This window comes from Trifolium pratense, linkage group LG6, assembly GCF_020283565.1.
Source record: "Trifolium pratense cultivar HEN17-A07 linkage group LG6, ARS_RC_1.1, whole genome shotgun sequence".
Taxonomy (NCBI): domain Eukaryota; kingdom Viridiplantae; phylum Streptophyta; class Magnoliopsida; order Fabales; family Fabaceae; genus Trifolium; species Trifolium pratense.
This window is the reverse complement of record NC_060064.1, coordinates 9,854,646-9,872,748: the sequence shown is the minus strand read 5'-3', so window position 1 is coordinate 9,872,748 and position 18,103 is coordinate 9,854,646.

The following is an 18,103-nucleotide window of genomic DNA, read 5'->3' as shown; positions in this document are numbered from 1 at the left end:
CGCTGGTTCGCCGGAGAAGGCGGTGGAGGCCGAAACTCCAGGAGATCAATCTTGGGGAAGAAGGAAATTGTAACCTATAAATAGCTGTGTACTTTCATTGTAAAGCATCGTGTATTTTCATCAGTCCATACTCGACAAGTTCATGTAATATCATTCATATATTATCAATAATACAACCCCCTTTGAGTGTTCACTGTAACGACCTGATTTTTAGTAAATCGATATTTTATATATTTGCATATATTTTGGGTTAGTGTTAAATATTTATTTACGCGACGTATAATTATTTATCGCGAACATAAGTTTGTGAGCGAAACCTTTGCCATGTTAGTGGGCTTGGGGCGTGTGATAGAGCTTAATGGGCCTAAGCCATTGGGCTTGGTTCATGACCAATAGAGAGTAGTATAAGTAACCAAGTCAAACCCTTGAATAGTATCACAACTTGTTTTTCATGAGAAGTTAGAAGTTGTGAGCTTAGAAGCAAGAACCCTAGGAGAGCAAGAAGAAGAACACGAGCAAGGAAAAGAGATTTAGAGGCCAAGAATCATCATTCAATCTAAGGTGAGAGTGGTTAAGCATAAGCTTGGGTGATCCAAGAGAGGGGAGGTGTCTAGCCTCCATTCCTAAACTCTCTCATCCAATTTCTTTGGGGTTTGGGTGAAGTTTCTTTATCATAAACATGTCTTTTCATCTTAGTATGCTTAATGAACATCTAGGAGGGAATATGTATATGTTTGATGATGGTTTTGCATGTTTATGCAACTTTGCTTATTTTGCAAGAAATTGACATGATTTTGATTGTTTGATGTATTTGGATGTTTGGAAGGGATGATTAATGTTCCTTGATACCATATATGCTTGAATTAGCTGTTTACAAGAATTTATAACATGTCTAGATGGATTTTTGAGTGGATTCAATGTTAAACCGCCTTATTGAAACTCAAGAACAGATATTTTTCTGGCGTAGTTCGCTAAGCGACCAGGAGTTCGCTGTAGCGAATAGTTCGCTGAAGCTCGCCAATGCTCGCCATGAGCAGGTGACTTCCTGGTGAGGTTCACTATGTCTCGCTAAGCCCTCGCTTAGCGAAGGCCTCTGCGACAGCAATTTTTGTTGATGTTTGTAAGTGTAATTAGGCACTTGTATCATGGTTTAAGGGTATCCTTACATGATTGTTGATACATGTTTAATATTTGTGTTGTGTGATGGCATTTATATAAAATGTCAAAGAAGTATATGTATTTTGTATATCGGGTTGTCCGATAAAGAAGAATATCAATTTGTCTGATAAAGAAGTTTAATGGATTATGTTATCCATGTAATGAGCAGTAGCTTCGTGCTAAGTGATTATCATATGTTTGGTAAATGCATGACATTCATAAATTCATGCATTATTTAGGGATATCAGACTTGTCTGATAAAGAAGGATATTGGACTTGTCCAATAAAGAAGGATATCAATGGTAAGTTCCTTGATAAAGAAGATGGTACCACATGCATTAGTCGTGTCTAGGTTGGCATGACATTGAATGTTTGCATTAGTCGCATTTGAGTAAATGTGTTATGTGTTATGTGAGTTCTTTGTGTTGTCCGAAACGACGTGAAACTATCTGGTTGTGTATTTGTGAGTATGTGTTATCTGGTGTATTGCTTATTGAGGCATGTGTGTGAGTTAGTAATACGTGATAGGTTGAATATAGGTGCGTTTCTATATTCGTATGTATGTGATTATGTTTACTAACTCTCTACCTATTTGTTATGTGCTGGACCTTTGGGGGTTCAGGTATTCAGGTCGAGGTTTCGATCGAGCTTTAGCTGTAGATCGTTTTGGTGTGGAGCACTTTTGGTGAGGAGCTAGTGTAGGCTACCTTTGTATAGTTTTGTTAAGTTAGTTTGGTTGTGATGTATATTAGTGCTCTGGTATGTTGTAACATCGAGTCGGGGATCGTTTGTATTCCGTCGTATATCGATGTGAACATCTTAACTTATGTTTTATGTAGATGAATTATCTTTTGAACTACTTTGTTCATTGCTTTGAAAATCCTTTATGTTATGTTTTCCGCTGCGACGTTTCGTGTCATGTGCACGATCGTTTTGAAAATGTTTTTCCGTAGCGCTCCGGCTACTTATCTTTAAAAAGTTTTTAAGATCACGTTTTTAAGGGTAGTTAGTTCGGGGTGTTACAATAGTGGTATCAGAGCAGGTCGGTTCATGTGAGCCATTAGGATTTTCTTTCTCTTGTATGAAGCATGTGTTGGGTACACTGTTAATACATTCTAACGTCGAGTTGTGATTCGTTCAGGAATCATGGCTGCTGCTAGGACCAACGCTCAGATTGCACGAGCTTTGACTGCTTTGACTACATTGGTGGTAAGGGATAATGACCCGGAAAGGGATAGTGAGAAAAGATTGGAAAGGTTTATGTCGCATAAACCAACTCTGTTTACCAGAGGCTATAACCCGGAGGGAGCTATCAAGTGGTTAGATGAGGTTGAGATCATCTTTGAAGCAATGGGTTGTTCTGAGGAGAACAAGACTACTTTGGGAACTTACGCCCTTAGAGAGGAGGCAATCGTTTGGTGGAGGAATGTGAGACTCAGGATAGGAGTGGACGGTGTTGCTATCGTTTGGGAAACTTTCAAAAGGGAATTTTTAAGGAAGTACTTTCCGGCGGATGTGAAGAATAAGAAAGTGATCGAGTTCATGGAGCTCAAGCAAGGAAATTTATCGGTCGCCGAGTATTCGGCTAAGTTTGAAGCTTTGTGTGTGTTTAGTCCACACTACAACACGGTGGAAGCCGAAGAGGATAAGTGTGTCAAGTTCGAGAGTGGACTTCGTCCGGATATCAAGCTTTTGATTGGATTTTCTGAAATCAGGGATTTTTCGACCCTTATGACCAAGGCAAGGATTTGTGATGAAGATAGCAAAGCCAAGACCAACTACTATAAGGTTCTGAATGATAGGAAAGGAAAAGGTTTGGATCGTGGTAAGCCGTATGAGAACAAGGGCAATGGAAGTGGATAGAAGAAGCAAGGAAGTGGAAGTTGTTACAAATGTGGAGAGCGGGGTCATATGTCATATGATTGCCCGAGGAAAAGCGACAAGTGTTTCAATTGTGGACAGTTTGGGCACAAGGCCGATGCTTGTCGGGTGAAAGTGTTTTGTTTCAATTGTGGCGAGGAAGGTCACAAGAGTCCGGTATGCAAGAAACCGAAGATGCCGCGTTAAGGGTTCGTTCTCTGTTTTATCTCTTAGGAAATTTCGAGGGCGAAATTCTTTTAAGGGGGGTAGAGTTGTAACGACCCGATTTTTAGTAAATCGATATTTTATATATTTGCATATATTTTGGGTTAGTGTTAAATATTTATTTACGCGACGTATAATTATTTATCGCGAACATAAGTTTGTGAGCAAAACCTTTGCCATGTTAGTGGGCTTGGGGCGTGTGATAGAGCTTAATGGGCCTAAGCCATTGGGCTTGGTTCATGACCAATAGAGAGTAGTATAAGTAACCAAGTCAAACCCTTGAATAGTATCACAACTTGTTTTTCATGAGAAGTTAGAAGTTGTGAGCTTAGAAGCAAGAACCCTAGGAGAGCAAGAAGAAGAACACGAGCAAGGAGAAGAGATTTAGAGGCCAAGAATCATCATTCAATCTAAGGTGAGAGTGGTTAAGCATAAGCTTGGGTGATCCAAGAGAGGGGAGGTGTCTAGCCTCCATTCCTAAACTCTCTCATCCAATTTCTTTGGGGTTTGGGTGAAGTTTCTTTATCATAAACATGTCTTTTCATCTTAGTATGCTTAATGAACATCTAGGAGGGAATATGTATATGTTTGATGATGGTTTTGCATGTTTATGCAACTTTGCTTATTTTGCAAGAAATTGACATGATTTTGATTGTTTGATGTATTTGGATGTTTGGAAGGGATGATTAATGTTCCTTGATACCATATATGCTTGAATTAGCTGTTTACAAGAATTTATAACATGTCTAGATGGATTTTTGAGTGGATTCAATGTTAAACCGCCTTATTGAAACTCAAGAACAGATATTTTTCTGGTGTAGTTCGCTAAGCGACCAGGAGTTCGCTGTAGCGAACAGTTCGCTGAAGCTCGCCAATGCTCGCCATGAGCAGGTGACTTCCTGGTGAGGTTCGCTATGTCTCGCTAAGCCCTCGCTTAGCGAAGGCCTCTGCGACAGCAATTTTTGTTGATGTTTGTAAGTGTAATTAGGCACTTGTATCATGGTTTAAGGGTATCCTTACATGATTGTTGATACATGTTTAATATTTGTGTTGTGTGATGGCATTTATATAAAATGTCAAAGAAGTATATGTATTTTGTATATCGGGTTGTCCGATAAAGAAGAATATCAGTTTGTCTGATAAAGAAGTTTAATGGATTATGTTATCCATGTAATGAGCAGTAGCTTCGTGCTAAGTGATTATCATATGTTTGGTAAATGCATGGCATTCATAAATTCATGCATTATTTAGGGATATCAGACTTGTCTGATAAAGAAGGATATTGGACTTGTCCAATAAAGAAGGATATCAATGGTAAGTTCCTTGATAAAGAAGATGGTACCACATGCATTAGTCGTGTCTAGGTTGGCATGACATTGAATGTTTGCATTAGTCGCATTTGAGTAAATGTGTTATGTGTTATGTGAGTTCTTTGTGTTGTCCGAAACGACGTGAAACTATCTGGTTGTGTATTTGTGAGTATGTGTTATCTGGTGTATTGCTTATTGAGGCATGTGTGTGAGTTAGTAATACGTGATAGGTTGAATATAGGTGCGTTTCTATATTCGTATGTATGTGATTATGTTTACTAACTCTCTACCTATTTGTTATGTGCTGGACCTTTGGGGGTTCAGGTATTCAGGTCGAGGTTTCGATCGAGCTTTAGCTGTAGATCGTTTTGGTGTGGAGCACTTTTGGTGAGGAGCTAGTGTAGGCTACCTTTGTATAGTTTTGTTAAGTTAGTTTGGTTGTGATGTATATTAGTGCTCTGGTATGTTGTAACATCGAGTCGGGGATCGTTTGTATTCCGTCGTATATCGATGTGAACATCTTAACTTATGTTTTATGTAGATGAATTATCTTTTGAACTACTTTGTTCATTGCTTTGAAAATCCTTTATGTTATGTTTTCCGCTGCGACGTTTCGTGTCATGTGCACGATCGTTTTGAAAATGTTTTTCCGTAGCGCTCCGGCTACTTATCTTTAAAAAGTTTTTAAGATCACGTTTTTAAGGGTAGTTAGTTCGGGGTGTTACAATAGTGGTATCAGAGCAGGTCGGTTCATGTGAGCCATTAGGATTTTCTTTCTCTTGTATGAAGCATGTGTTGGGTACACTGTTAATACATTCTAACGTCGAGTTGTGATTCGTTCAGGAATCATGGCTGCTGCTAGGACCAACGCTCAGATTGCACGAGCTTTGACTGCTTTGACTACATTGGTGGTAAGGGATAATGACCCGGAAAGGGATAGTGAGAAAAGATTGGAAAGGTTTATGTCGCATAAACCAACTCTGTTTACCGGAGGCTATAACCCGGAGGGAGCTATCAAGTGGTTAGATGAGGTTGAGATCATCTTTGAAGCAATGGGTTGTTCTGAGGAGAACAAGACTACTTTGGGAACTTACGCCCTTAGAGAGGAGGCAATCGTTTGGTGGAGGAATGTGAGACTCAGGATAGGAGTGGACGGTGTTGCTATCGTTTGGGAAACTTTCAAAAGGGAATTTTTAAGGAAGTACTTTCCGGCGGATGTGAAGAATAAGAAAGTGATCGAGTTCATGGAGCTCAAGCAAGGAAATTTATCGGTCGCCGAGTATTCGGCTAAGTTTGAAGCTTTGTGTGTGTTTAGTCCACACTACAACACGGTGGAAGCCGAAGAGGATAAGTGTGTCAAGTTCGAGAGTGGACTTCGTCCGGATATCAAGCTTTTGATTGGATTTTCTGAAATCAGGGATTTTTCTGAAAGTTTTTAAGATCACGTTTTTAAGGGTAGTTAGTTCGGGGTGTTACATTCACCAGAACATTTTGGCACCCACCGTGGGGCTGAGGTAAAAACACTTCAATCTATACGAAAAAACCAACATCTTCACATGGCTGGAGATCATAGTAATCACGACAACTCAAACGCTGCAACTCTGCAGGCCGCCGTCGTCGAAATTCGACGTTTGCAAACACAGATGGCGGCCATCGAGGCAGAAAGAGCAGCAGAGCAAGAACGAGCAAGAAAAGCTTCAGAGTAGGAAGAAGGAGAGGGCGTTGTCGACTCCCAACCTCTGGCGCAACATCTTTGGGACACACAAGTCCCCGAAGGAATCAAGGACCCTCATCTTCCTTCCTTCGACGAAAAAACAGATCCTCTAGAACACTTAATGGCGGTGGGCACGATCCTCTAGAGCATTTCAAGTGTAAACTACTATCTGGAACGTTTAAGGATGCAGCATTACGCTGGTATATGAACCTTCCTAGAATAAATGAAGCCAGCCGGCTCTAGACCAATAAAGGCTAATCGGTGATGGAATAAAGGTCAACCTGATTAAGTTACGGGCTCTAAACTAAATAAATTCAAGGTCAACCTGATTAAGTTATGGGCTCTAAACCAATAATAAATGAAGCCAGCTGGGTCTAGACCAATAAAGGCTAACCGGTGATGGAACAAAGGTCAACCGACTCTAGACCAATAAAGGCTAACCGACTCTTGACCTAAAATATGCATATGAAAGCGCGATGGCCATCAAATCCAGCAATATGAAAGAAGGCGAGATCATCAACACCGCCAGCAGAAAAATCTTACATGCAATAAAGCAAGGCGACTCATTGTGACGCCAAATCATTTGCAAAACGCCCAAAGGGCAGCAGGTATAAAGTTATTTAGAGGTCCTTCATAATTATAAATGTTAAAGATGTTGCAAGTGCAGGGATGAAAATAGAGCAATAGAATTAAAACAGTTATATAAACAAAGTTAAAGTTAAAGCTGTTTAGGCGAAATGTCAAGGCCGCTAAAGGCAAATTACAAAATCAGCCACAAGGGGCGAAATATTCAAGACCACACGAATAAAAGTTAAGGAGCCACATAAGGGCGTACAATATTCATTACAAAATCAAAATGAAACTTTACTGGGGAGGGGTGTAAGGGACGAGCTTCCCATCAACGATCCGGTTCATTGCATCAGCTTCGCTTATGTCCAGCATCCAAATCAGGGAAGATCATCTTAACCTGCTCTAGAGCATAGGAGAAGCCCTCATCATATTGCGTGGCGACGTAGAGCTGGAGGTCATTGACATCATTCTCCAGCCGGGTTTTCTCCTCACCTAAGGTCCCGACAGCAGATACTGCCTCATCTTTCTCCTTGAGCAGCTTTGAGATTTGCTCGCCCTGAGCAGCGACGTTCTCCACATAGGTCCAAAACAGGAAAAATGGTTGAAAGACGTCAAGATCACAAAAAAGAATGAGTTGCCAAATTAATTATCTTAGATAAAAATATAGAAAAAAATCGGTTAGAATGAGTCACTCTTCACATTGAGACAAAAATAAATTAAACATGTTTTTTATCCTCTTTTATTTAGTCTTATATTAGATGTCATGTAAATTTATATATTATCGTATGCTTATTTTTTTTATAGCTCCTGCTTGCACTTTGAGTGTGTACGTACATGATATAATTATAAGATAAATTTTTAATGTATGAGATCTATATTTCTACCGATACATCAAGACGAAGACCTATTTTTTCATAAGATAATTTTTAATTTTTTTTTTGTTAATACGAAGGACTATTTTTTTTTTTTTGTAATTCTACGGGAACTTATATTTTTATTAATATATAATAATATGAATACCCATATTTTTTATGAAATGTATATTTTTACTCATATATATATGACTTTTTTTAATTATTACATATAAATTTATATTTCACTCATATATTAATACGTGATCTATTTTATTTTATTGTAATTTCTACGGGAACATATATTTCTACTTATGCATCAATACATATGACTTTTTTTCTCTTCATAATTTCTACTTATATCTATATTTTTACGGAATCTATATTTTTAGTCATATATTAATATGGAGACTTTTTTTTAAAAATTCCAACAGTCATCTGTATTTCTGCTTAAATATTAATACGGAAATTATTTTTTTTTGTTATTTATATTGTGGTATATATTTCTACTCATATATCGAATCCGGAAAACTCTACTTATTCACCTTTAAGATGGATTTTCTAGCCACTAGACTACTTGACTAAAAAATAAAATAAAATATCTTCCATTACCAATTAAAATAAAATATATTTTTTATAAGTCAATAAATCTACAAACGTATTTTTACACGGTTCTGAATAATAGTTATAGTAAAGCTTGACATTTTCTAAAATCCCAAACTAGATCGATGTCGTATATATTAAAGTCATTATTATCCACAACCGAAAGTAGATATGATTTTAATTAATATATCCTCCAAAATAATAATATAATATATTGAATATGCCTATATATTACGGAATAGTTTTGTATTCTAGTAATCAATTGTTTTCTCAAAAATGCTAAATTTTCATGGAATCTTTTCACTAATTCTAATAGGAGTATTATTGTTCACAAACAATGCAAAAACAATTGCAGCTCGATATGTTTCATTCACAACACCACCAACAAATGAGCTTCCATTTCATAATCTAAGTCCATCTCTTCATAGTATTGATCAAATGTCTAGGTTGTATCCAGTATGTTTAATTTCAATAAAAAAAATTCTTGCAACTTTTTTTTTAAAAAAAATCTAATAATATTGTTGATTGTATTTTCAGGGAAAATTCAGAAGGTTTAAATCCAAGACACCACAGTTATGTAGAACGTTATAATGTTGCAAGACTAGTCCCAGGAGGACCTAATAAACTTCATAACCTTTAAATAAATTATTGCAAGTCATCTTCATATATGGACTTGTTTGTGTGAAATGTTATTAAATAAATAAACAATTAAGTTTATAATTATTATTTATTTGGTGCAATTTTTCAAGTTTTAATTTTTGTTAAATGCGGTTTAGAAAAAGAGTTTAATTGTTGTGCACCGTCGGTGTAAATTTTTTTTACACATACATCCAATGACGCGTTGCCACATCATTTAATGAATGTGACACATCATGTGTTTTTAATGACCATACATGATGTGTCGGTATATTATTGGACGTATGTGCAAAATAACTTTACACCGACGGTGCATATAAATTAAATTCTTAGAAAACTAAGACTAAAGTAAATAATAATAATGTGTGTGTAATTAAAAAATTGAATGGTCAAATGTTTATGTTAGTAGACAAATACTTTTTTCTAATCGTTAGTTGGTTTAATGGTAATTGACACTGAACTTGGTAGGGAGAATTACGGTTCAATCGCTCGCAACTACGATCGGAAAGATGCTAGAAACACTTGATGCCAGAACTGACCTCCCGAATCATATTAAACTAAACTGGTGGTGAAAAAAGAAAAAAAAAACTTTGATCTAATAAAAAATGGCAAATATCAAGGTCTATATAGCTTAATGACGGTGATAGATACTTATCTCTTCCGTGCAAAATGTGAAACTGAAACAAAGCTAAGTGACGTGAATCCTCTCTCATAAAATAGTAGCTAAGTGCGTGCAGCTTTGCTCCTTTTCTATAATCTCCTTTTACTCCTTTTGATTGCACTGATAAGAGACATGTGGCAAAAACAAAATGGGCTGAGATTAATTAATTGCATTTGTTTACTAAAAAACAAAATAACAAAGCAACACGCCCCTCCTTCTTGTTTCATTCGTTCCATCTCTGCTTCTTCCTCTCCCTCTCGCCTCTGCCCGTCCCTCACCGTCCATCGCAACGACGGAGTTCTCTCTGTCCGGTGGCGTTCGTCTTTCTGCTTCCTCTCTTTAGTTTCTCTGATACATCTTTTCATCTTCATCACCTATGATGTCTCATTCTTTTAATAAAACCTATTTTTAGTCAAGTAGTTTAGTGGTTAGAAAAATTTTATTCCTTAATAAGAAGAATTATTCCTGCCATGGAATAAAAAGAATTATCTAATATTTTATCAGAACGGGAGTTCTTATTGTCTGATTGACATGATCTTTGATTCGTTAGAAAGCACATTGAATTATCTACAATTTTTATGTTGGACGCAAGATCCAGTTCGACTTCCTTAATGGTTTAATCTGACATCGGCTCAGCTCAGAGTGTCTTTGTTATGAATAAAACGAACAAAATAATAATTTGTGATACACCTTTGTGATATTATGTTATGTTATGAATTACGTTATAAAATTATGTTATGGACTGATTATCAGGATAGAGAACTATTAGTTCATCAATTGCCCCGGGTGTAAACACCAATGGTAACTGTGTAGTAGGAATCCAATGAGACGAAGTAACTGTTCTCATCCCCCACTTATTTGATTTCAGATAAGCAGGTTGATCGATATATATTGGTTTGCAAGCATGAAGATTCGGATACACGGATTACGTTATGGAGCTGACATCATGATAATCTTATTATTATATAAGATTCAGTTTATTTGAGTTCAGTAGTTAACTCAATCATGTATTCAATTAGTGGATTATTGTAATCCTATTCATGTATTTGATCTTTATGTAATGAAAAATTAATGTTTCCCGAGTCAGTTATGTTCACTCTTGTCGATATTCTAGATAAATTGACATGGGGTGTTATATCACATATTCTTATCATCCATAATTATTTTAATGGCTCAGATTAAAACTCCAAAATGAATACGTTTTTTTTTTAAAAGAAAACCTTTGAGTTTACCATGAGTTCTGTCTTCACATGGTTTCTGTCTATGAACAATGTATTGCCATAAGAAACCATTTAAGATGCATCCCATCTATTGAGAATTTATGGTAGCAACCACAACTTATTCAAAAAATCCCTTCAATTGATAATTATTTTAAAATTTTGATCAGTGATAATTTATTATGTGTATGATAGTTAAAATTTATACATCGGTTAGAATTTCAATTGTAACTTGAAGGATCATTTTTATGTAGTTGGCTTAGATGACTTGGTTCAATCTCAATGCTACCTTTCTTTTTCACGCACAAAATATCATATGATTTAGACGACTTGGTTAGTTGTGTACTTTTAATTTAGTTACCAAATTTTACATGTAAGCATTTTAAGTAATGGCAATTGAGAGTTTTCCAGAACAATCAACTTTTTTATATAGATTAGATTAAGAATGTCCTTTTATGTCATTTTACATCTATCAACTAGTTGAACCGCTAATTTTATCAAACACTTTCATTAGTTTATCAGTCATCAGCTATCAGCTATAAGCCATCAGTCATAAACTATAAGATAGCTTATCAGTAGAGGTGGGAATAGGCTAGGCCGAGCTAGGCTTTGCCAAGCCTGAGCCTGGCCTGTCAAAAAATCGAAGGTCTGAGTCTGGCCTGTGGCCTATCATAGGCTTAAATTCTAGGCCTGAGCCTGGCCTTTTGAAAGTATGATGTGGCCTGTTAGCCTGTTTAAAAGCCTATTTCATATGAACATATTTAAATAAATAATTATATTTATTTTGAAATATACTTATGAACTAATAAAATAATGTTCCATTTGATATTTTAGAGAATTTGACTATATATGTCATCATATTTCAATTCTAGTTTATAATAATACATTTATATATGTTAAAAACTAATGTAGATTAATAAACTTAAATTACTTAAAAAGTTAATAGATTTATAATTTAATCAAAGTATAAATTTTAATATATAAATAATAATCGTAATAAAAATATTATTCATGTTAACTTAAATAGGCCGGCCTAGTAGGCCTCAAAGGCTTTTTTAATGGCCTGCGGCCTGGCCTTTTTAGCTAAATAGGCTTATAAAAAAGCATTGGCCTGCTCTATTTAAAGAAATAGGCTGGCCTGAGCCTATATAGGCTAGGCCTTAAGGCCATGTAGGCCGGCCTGGCCTGTTCCCACCTCTACTTATCAGCCAACCACTATTCTTAACAAACAGAACTTTAATTGAATACCATAAGACTTTTTAAAAATCCTTTAAAATTTCAATCCAATACATCAAAGGTATCCTCTAGTTCTCAATAAGTCAATAAAAGAAAAAGGTCAATAAATAAAAGAATACCGTCATAAAAAAAAAGTGTGATTATGCCTTTCAGGAAAGTTAAGTTGCATAATGTCCATCATAAGTGACTCATCAAGTCACTTCGTTTTTGAGTATACAACAAAGGATCATGTTAACGTGTACCTTAAGGGCACATGTTAAGATATCTTAATATAGAAATTATATATGGGTCATGCTAACCGGTGCCCCCAGGGCACTGGTTAAGGAAACCAAAATTAGAAAGTTTTGAAAAGAAAATAACACTTTTTAAACTTTAGAGAAGTTGACTGCACAAATTCCAATGCCAAATTACTATTTTTGCATCCTTAACTAGTGCCCGGGGGCACTGTTTAGCATTTTCCATTATATATTTAATGATGCAAGAAATTTTTTCTCTCAGTGCCGGGTCTCGAACCGAGTTTCTCTAGGTTGAGAATTCACTCCTCAACCAAGTGACCTCTCGAGAGACAGGCAATGATGCAAGAAATTTAATATTAGAGAGATAAAATACACAAGGCAGTGTTATTTTCGCTGATGACAGCCTGTTATTTTCCAGAGCTAATTCTGATGAAGCTCACACCATTATGAAGATCCTAAAGACCTACCAAAATGCATCTGGTCAGGTTGTTAACCTTGACAAGTCTGAAGCTTCTTTTAGCCGAAATGTGCCTAGCATTGATAAAAATTCAATCTGTAACATGATGGGAGTTAAGGCCGTTGAAGCTCAGTCTAGATATCTTGGTTTTCCCATTCCTTTTGGAAGATCTAAAAAGGTTATTTTCTCTTTTGTCATGGATCGAATCTGGAAAAAGGTGAAAGGTTGGAAGGAACGTTGTCTGTCAAGGGCGGGAAAGGAAACACTTATCAAGGCGGTAGCCCAAGCTATCCCAAACTATATCCTTAGCTGCTATAAGATGCCTTTGGGTTGTTGTAAGGACATTGATGCTATGTTGGCCAAGTTTTGGTGGGGATCAAATGATGATAAAAGGAAAATCCATTGGATGAGTTGGAAGAGACTTTCAAAACCAAAGAACACAGGTGGAATGGGTTTTAGAGGCATGGAGGATTTTAACAAAGCTCTTTTGGGGAAACATTGTTGGAGGCTTGTTGGAGGGGAATGCTCCCTTCTAGAGAAAGTCTTGAGGAGCAGATACTATCCCAAAGGTGATTTCATGACTGCTAGCGAAGGGTATCAACCAAGTTTCGCGTGGAGAAGCATCATTAGTGCTAGGGAGGTTATAAATCTAGGCGAAAGACGGTGTGTTGGTAATGGTCAGAATGTCAGAATTTGGAAGGATAGGTGGATGGTGGATAGGAACTTGTTACGGTCAAGAACTCCCTCATGCGATCTTGATGAGGACTCAAAAGTCTCTGCTCTTATTGACCATGACACAAGGCAGTGGAATAGGACCCTGGTTTTTAATTGTTTTGATGAAGCTGAAGCAAAGAAAATTGTCAGCATCCCGCTCTCATGTCGGCTACCTTTGGATAACAGGATATGGCATTGGGAGAAAAACGGTGCTTACTCGGTCAGATCAGCTTACCACCTCCTCTGCGACGAAAAAAGAAAACTAGAACCTGGCCCTTCTATTGTGAGAGAAGAAAAAATTTGGAAGGAAATTTGGAAGGCACCACTCCCAAACAAAATAAAAAATTTCTTGTGGAGGCTTGTCAAGGATATCCTGCCTACTAGAGAGAACCTCGCCAAAAAAGGTATTAATCTTGATCTGTCTTGCCCTCTTTGTCACCATGTTTTGGAGTCCTCAAATCATCTATTTATGCATTGTAACATCATGAGACTCACTCTCTTTGCTTCTAACCTTGGATCCCACATTCCACATTCTGTTGACCTGTCTGTCTGGATCTTAAGTTGGTTGACTTGTAAAGATATGATAGGTACCCAATTATTTTGTGTTCTGTTATGGAAATTCTGGTATGGCAGGAACCAAGTCATTTTCAAGGATGCTGTTTTTGATCCAATTTTGCTGGCCGCTGATGCTATTGAATATGTCCATGAGTTTAATGAGGCAAATCCTAGAAGATGCAATCAAGTGGTTCTTCAACATATTTCAGCTCCGAGGCTAGATGATTCAAATATGCAGTTGATGTTTACTGATGCGGGTTGTTTCAACAATGGCTACACTGGATGGGGTTTAGTTCTAAGAAATGTTGATGGTACTACATCCTTTAGTGCTTGCAAAAGGGAGAATATTGAAGTTGAACCTGCTCTTGCTGAAGCTTTAGGGGTGAGATGGGCTTTGGAATTTGCTCTTGCACAACACTTGGATAATATCATTATTCTCTCTGATGCAGCAAATGTGGTAAATTGCATTGCAAAAAGGACCGTTTTGGCCTCCATAGAATTAATCGCTCAAGATTGTAGAGATTTGTTATGTAATTTTTCAAATGTTTCTATTAAATTTGTTAGTAGAGTTTCAAATGTTGATGCTCACAATGTAGCCTCTTTGGCTAAGTTTGTAGGTTCTAGAACTTGGATAGGAAATGCCCCTCCTGTTTCCATTTTCAACTCTGCTGTACCCTCTTTTCATGGCTATTTCCAAGCCTTGGTTGAATGAAAGTATGCCTCAAAAAAAAAAAACTTCAATAAATTTCTTAAAAAAAAAAAAAAAACCTTCAATAAATACTTTCTAAACTTGTTTCCTTTTTAAGATGTGGATTCTCCTCCAACAAATAGATGGTGAGCGAGATTAGACCTTTCCGTACTTCTATTCTATTCTTTCAAATTCAACACAAACGGCTAGCTTCTTCTCTTCTCTTCTCTCCCCCCGACACAACACACAAAACCCTAAACCTATTCAACGAACAAATTCTTTTTCCACACCTTCAATCACCACCCACCGATCGCGTTTCATTTTGGTTTCGATTCCAATTTACATTCTAAGATTTCATCGCTCACATTTTACTTTCTAATTCGTCAATTCATTCATCGATTCTATTCGATTCAGTTTCGTATTTGGGAACAGAGAAAGCAATTGACGCTAACTTTGATCTCTCAAAATGGTTCGAAAGTATGTTTGCCTGAATCTCGTATTCGCTGTCTTCTCGGTAACTTTGATTTCTCAGGGTTTGGCCTTCGCTAATCCACTTGACGGTAATTGTTTCATCTTTTCTTGAAAAATCAATAGTTTAGTTTAGAGTAGATTAAAATTAAATATATAACTTAGCTTTGTGGTTTCTTAATTGCAATCCGTTAATTGTGGTTATGATGCCGTTGCCAAGATTTCTAGAATTATGGCTTAGATTTATAGTGGTCTCCACTTGATTCTGCAGCTCTTGTTGCCTTTGTGTCTTCGGTGTTTGTTTGTCTGTATGTCCTGTTTACCTTAGTTATAAAATGTTGTAGAAGTGACGTGTAATGCATTAACTCCATAAGATTTATTGATGCTATGGTGACTTTTTAAATTTATACATTTAAGTCATCTTGGCCCTTTTCGAAAAATTGTGACTCTAAAATCGAAAGATTAGAAGATGCTATAGTCTAATTGTTGTTGGATATATAAACTTTTAGATGGTTTAAATGTTGCCTTGATGACGCTTAATATCAATTTTATCGGCTATATAAATTTAGAGATGGCTAAATGTTGCTTCGATGGCCCCTTAAGTCTAATTGCTATTGGTTATATAAATTCTAATACAATAATATGTTGCCTTGATGACGAATAAGTCCAATTTCAATTGGTTCTACAGATTCTGATATGGTTAACCTTTTTTTCGATGACCCTTAAGTCCGTTATTGGCTATATAAATTTAGTTAAATGTTGCCTCGATGAGCTAAGACGGTTAAATGTTGCCTAGATAAAGTTTAAGTCCAATTTCTATTGGCTATATATAAGTTTAAGTCCGTTATTGGCTATATAAATATAGTCAAATGTTGCCTCGATGACCTAAGACGGTTAAACGTTGCCTAGATAAAGTTTAAGTCCAATTTCTATCGGCTATATATAAATTTGGTTTAATGTTGCCTCGATGACCCTTAATTCCAATTGTCGTTGGCTATATAAATTCGGTAAATGTTGCCTTGATGATCCTTAAGTCCAATTGTCATGGGCTCTTCAAGTTCTAATATGGATAAATGTTGCCTCCAAATGCTATCGACTATATAAATGCGGTTAAATGTTCCCTCGATGACCCTTAAGTCCAATTGCTATTCAAGTTCTAATATGGATAAATGTTGCCTCCAACTACTATTGACTATATAAATGTGGTTAAATGTTGCCTCAATGACTCTTAAGTCCAATTGTTATTGGCCTTATAAATTATGAGATGGTTACATGTTGCCTCAATGACCTCCGAGTCTCAATTCTATTCTATTGGCTAACTGAATTCGGAGATGGTTAAATGTTGACCCGATCAAAGTCCAATCCACGTGTCAAGGCAAGTTCACTATTTTTATATTCCGATTCATTTCAATTTTAAATTTCAACATTTACTAATCTTTGTTCTTTTTGAACAGGTTGTGTTGAAAATTAGATCTGACATGGAAATGAGAAATTGCATAATTAACATGATTTTACTTGAAAAAAGGTACCAATTTTTCTCCATTACTTGAAAAATATTTTGCATTAGACCAATATTTTGCAAAGTGCGGTAGCTTTCTCAAAAAAAATTGTATTGTGTAAATTCGGACCGAGATGATTAAATGTTTTTGCATCGATGACCCTTAAGTCTAATTAGACTAGATAGCCTATACTTGATATATTAGGGTGATATATTGACCCAAAATTGTGACTCTAAAGTCCAAAGATTAGATGTTATAGTCTAATTGTTGTTGGATATATAAATTTTTAGATGGTTTAAATGTTGCATCGAGGTTGACCCTTAGTAGTCCAATTGCTATTGGCGATATAAATTATTGAGTTGATTATGTTTTCTCAATGACGCTTAAGTCCAAAGTTATTGTCTATATAAATTTAGTGATGCTTAAATGTTGTCTCGATCCAGTAGGTATTGGCTATGTATGGTTATATGTTGCATTCATTATGTGCAAGTCTGTCTCGATTACCCTTAAGTTCAATAAATAGGCTATGTATCGTTATATCTTGTCGTCATTATGTGCAAGTCTAATTGTTATTGCCTGTATAAATTTTGAGATGGTTAAAGATAGCCTTGATGACCCTTATGTCTAATTGATATTTTGAGATGACTATATGTTGGGTTATGTTGTCTCGATGACGCTTAATATCAATTTTATCGGCCATATAAATTAGAGATGGCTAAATGTTGCTTCAATGACCCCTTAAGTCTTATTGCTATTGGCTGTATAAATTCTAATACTATAATATGTTGCCTCGATGACGATTGAGTCCAATTCCAATTGGCTATACAAATTCTGATATGGTTAATTGTTGCCTCGATGACACTTAAGTCTGTTATTGGCTATATAAATTCAGTTAAGTGTTGTCCCCGTGAGCTTAGCTCAGCTGGTAGGACATCGCACTATATGTACAGGAGCCCGGGTTCGAACCCGGGACACTCCACTTATTCATCTTTAAAGGTGAATTTTCTAACCACTAGACTACTTGACCCAAAAAAAAAAATTCAGTTAAGTGTTGACTCGATGACCTTAAATGGTTAAATGTTGCTTACATAAAGCTTAAGTCCAATTCATATTGGATATATAAATTTGGATTAATGTTGCCTCGATGACCCTTAATTACAATTGTCGTTGGCTATATAAATTCGGTAAATGTTGCCTTGATGACCCTTAACTCCAATTGCTATTGCCTATATAAAAGCGGTTAAATGTTCCCTCGATGTCCCTTAAAGTCCAATTGCTATTGGATATATAAATTATGAGATGATTAAATGTTGCCTCGTTGATCTTCGAGTCTCAATTGTATTCTATTGGCTAACTGAATTCGGAGATGGTTAAATGTTGCCTCTATCAAAGTCCAATCAACATGTCAAGGTAAGTTCATGTTCACTATTTTTATTTTCCTTTTC